Genomic DNA, 4,370 nt, shown 5'->3' on the forward strand with positions numbered 1-4,370 from the left:
TTGTTGATATCAAGAATTGAATTGTTGATATCAAGAATTAAATTGCTGATATCAAGAATTAACATTGTTACTAGTGGGAATGCAATTGTTGATATCAAGAATTAAATTGCCGATATCAAGAATTAACATTGTTACTAGTGGGAATGCAACTGTCGATATCAAGAATCGCCACTGTTACCAGCAGAAATGTAATATCTGATATCAAAAATTACAATTTTAACTAGTGAAAATTGAATTGTTGATATCAAGAACACAATGAATAAAAGTTAAAACGGCTTGCCATAGTAAATGAGCCCTATTGTCTCTCCAGCCAGGGAAAAGGGAAAGTGTTAACTTTTTTCTTTCTCAAATTTCTCAGCATTCTCTTTCTTGAATGTGTTACATTCAGTGCTGGGCAAGCTACTTGGAAAATGTAGTGAGCTAAGCTACCAGTTACTTCACATTAAATGAAGCTTCACTACACTGAAGCTACCCCCCTGGGAAATGTAGCAAGCTAAGCTACATCAATAGTAGCTTGCTACATCCAAGCTACTTTTAACCAGTTTTATTATGTAATTATTTATTCAGTTGCAATTTATCATTTTGGTAATTATAGGCTATACAAGCATACCATAGGCCTAGGTACTTCACATTATGGGGCGGTTTGCTGGACAGGTCTTATTCTACTCCCAGAATAAAATGCATGTTTGAGCTGCCTTAATTTAAGAAACCCCTGGCCCTGACATATCTTAACACAAGGGTCTCCAACGAGGTGCCCGCGGGCAGTAGGTAGCCTGCACAGAGTCTGTGAGGTGCCCGCCAAAGCACATTCTATTAATAGTTTCAATTGTAATATTGATTGCATGTTTTTATATTAGCTTGGCTTGATGACATAACCCAGTCAGAGGTACAAGTCTTCACAGAATGCGAGTGGTAATGTTCTGTATGAATGAAGGCTGCACAACTCGAAAATACGGAACAAACGATGTCCTGTGTCAATTCAAATGACGTGCTTATTCTCAAATTCAGGACGACTTCAGAAATGTTTGGAAAATTGTAGCTTGTGTGGAAGCTACCTCACTACTTGGTCAAAAAAAGAGCTTAGCTACCGAAAAGCTATTTTATTTAGAAAGCAGCTAAGCTACCGCCAAGCTACTGAAAAATGTAGTTAAACTACTAGCTTCGCTACTTGTAGTGAAGCTACTGCCCGGCACTGGTTACATTCAAATGGCCACAACTTCTCCAAATCTTATCAGATTTCCATGTGTTACACATCGTTGGAAAGCTTAGAATCTGCACTTTCAGAATCTATGAATAACTCAAAATGCCCAAGATCCGACTTGTGTCCCTACTTTCCGTGACTGGTCACATATATATATATATATATATATATATATATATATATGGGTCAAAGACGAAAAGGGGGTTTAAAGCATAAAAAAAATAAAAGTGTAAAAGAGCTTTAAATTTAGTCTTTTTCACATACATTAGAATATGTCCTGTTTAACTTTATGTTTTTCTGAACAAAAAATAATTACTACCATACATTTTTACTGGGATTTTACAGAAGACACCAACTAAAATGTCATTCAGTGTAACAATATTTTTATGCAAAAAAAATATAATCAGACATTTTTAGAAAAACTATTATTTGATAACACATTACAATACTCTATTTATAGATCACAGTGCAGACACCAAATACTAACTATTTGTCATTTTAAAGCATTTTACTTCGCCAATATCCTTTAAACCATTAGGCTTTACCCATTTGTCAGCAAGAAGTTTTTGTAAGGAAGTGAAAATCAATTCAAATCAAATAAAATTTTTGTAGGATCACACATTATTTTACATATTTTAATAAGTACAGCTCAGAATAAGTATATTGTTTAATTTCTACATAAATATATCTGTTACACCGAATGACCATGGTTTGTTACACTGAATGACATTTTGACAAAAGTGTCATTGTTTCCATTATTGCAATGTTTTGAATATTATTCTGTATCATTTTATTCCTTAACAAATCACAGAAGTAGTTGCTGAAATTAATAATCATTTTATTCCACAATACATATCATATTCGTAAAAATTAACTGAACAGGTGGTAATACTGTATAATAAGATCCAGAACTGCCCTTATACGTTTAGCTTCTGCCCTGTGTTTTCTTTGATTTTCCCGCCATTGCTTTCGCCTCTTCTCAGCTGCAGCATCTGATAAATTCCTGATTGACGGGTGATCAGGATTTGCAGCCAAGGCAGCTTGCTTTCTTCTCTGGTTGCTGAAATACAGATTCCATGTAATTATTGACATAAAATTATTGACACAGATCTATATAAAACGTGTTATTAATTAAAAATACTTTCTGTTTGGCAACATAAATGACATGTTATCAGGATTTGTATTATGGGCGGAGAATCCCCTCAGTGGCCTCTCTTAAAGGGATAGTTCACCCAAAAATGAAAATTCCGTCATCACTCACTCACTCCCGTGTTGTTTCAAACCCGCATAAATGGAAGGAAGACATTTTGAGAAATGCCTGCAACCAAACCTTTTGTGGACCCCATACTATGATACTAAAAATAATACTATGGAAGTAAATGGGGTCCACGAACGGTTTGGCCACAAACACTACTCAAAACATCCTCCTTTGTGTTTATCAGAACAAAAAAATTCATACAGGTTTTTACCAACACGAGAGTGAGTGAATAATGACCAAACTCCCATCCTGGGCGAACCATCCCTTTAACTTGTGGTATAGGTAGGGTGGAGTCTCTATCTAAAAACAGCAGTAAACTATTATTCTGTAGGGCTAGGCTTGGACACAAATTTCACGATTTGATTCAATTTCAAATCAATTTGATATTGATTAACATCATCTGAAAACAGCATAGACTGAAAGATCGATTATTGTGATTTACAAATCACTATTGTTTCTTCAAAATTAGAATTGATTACAATCGAGAAATCTATCTTTTTAAACCCAGCCCTATTATTTTTACATTGCACTCCTCAATACCTTTCTCGTCTCCTTGCTAAATGCATTGCCCTAGCTACTGGGTCTGCGTTAACTTTCTGCCAGTGCCTAGAAACTTTTTGTTTGTGGGCATCTAAAAGAAATCAGTACCAAAACGACAAAAATGCATTAAAACATTAATATTGATAAAGTTTTTTTTTTTTTGTTGTGCTAAACATCCCTCATTTATCTGAAATAGAAATAAAATGCTAAAAATGTTATCTAAACAGTGACACTATCATTCAGTGTAATGGATGACACTGTGGTGTAACATACAATTTGCATTACACCGAATGACAAAACATTACCCTGAATGACGAAACTTTTACTTAAGCTAATATTAGTAGTTAACAACTAGATACCTATATCAAACAGTGAACTTGTCCAGAAAGGTTTATCATCATTATTCACAACATCTACTTTTTTTTCAAAAAATCTAACAATAAAAGTGTTTTTTTGCATTTCACTGAATGACAGTCGTTTTTGTAACTCAAGATACCACACTATGAAAAGGTGAAATTATCAAATATTTAAGAGCAATAAACTTACCTTGCTGAATCACCACATGGTCTTCAGGGAGCCTTTTGATGATGTCACAGACTGCTTGATGAGTATTGTTTGTTTATTTAATTTCAAAACGGTTTCCTGATCCCGTTACACTGAATGACCACTGACAAACTGCATATTCGGGACAAAAGTCCCCTAGTTGTTTCAATATTTAACGAAAAAAATAACACATAGTCCTATTAATATAAAACAGCCAACACTTTTGTGAACATGCCAAGGAAGCAAATATTTTTTTTAACATGGTATTTTATACGTTTATTTAAAAATGTATTAGTAAAATCATAGTCCGGACCATTACGCTGAATGACGATTTTACACTTTGGAGCATTATTAAACTCATATTTGGTCATTGTATTTTCACAAAAGTTATTTGAAACATAAAAGTAGACATTTTACTTGCATTTTATATGTTTTTTTTGTATGTAAAATCACTTTTGTAAATTATATTTGATGCGGACACCAAAATGGTGACGTCTCGTCTTTGACCCATATATATATATATATATATATATATATATATATATATATATATAAAATGTTTGTGTATTTACATTATATTGAAAAGTAAACCTTATCATGGTTTTACCACAGAGAAAGTTACATTCCTGTTGAACATCCCCACAAGGCTCATTATGTGTCTCAGTATGCACCCCTTTTGTCTCTCAGCTGTCAATCACTGATTATTCAGGAGCTTTCCCGCCTCCACACATACAGCCTTTCCCAAGCAAAAGTGTCTTAGAAATTGTAAATCAATATCTTGCTTTATGTGAATGAGTAGGCCGAATGATTTTCACATCATTTTGAAGA

General features: G+C 33.8%; 1 long non-coding RNA gene across 1 annotated transcript; it reads right to left on the bottom strand.

The window, feature by feature from the left end:
- Positions 1–2,022: 2,022 nt before the first annotated feature.
- Positions 2,023–4,067, bottom strand: LOC129440405 (uncharacterized). The gene is made up of 2 exons (XR_012365795.1): positions 3,546–4,067; positions 2,023–2,261 (listed from the first exon to the last, which is right to left on the bottom strand). It is a non-coding gene; the product is annotated as an uncharacterized lncRNA (long non-coding RNA).
- Between the last annotated feature and the right edge of the window lie 303 nt (positions 4,068–4,370).

The sequence above is a fragment of the Misgurnus anguillicaudatus genome, chromosome 23 (genome assembly GCF_027580225.2).
Source record: "Misgurnus anguillicaudatus chromosome 23, ASM2758022v2, whole genome shotgun sequence".
Classification (NCBI taxonomy): Eukaryota; Metazoa; Chordata; class Actinopteri; order Cypriniformes; family Cobitidae; genus Misgurnus; species Misgurnus anguillicaudatus.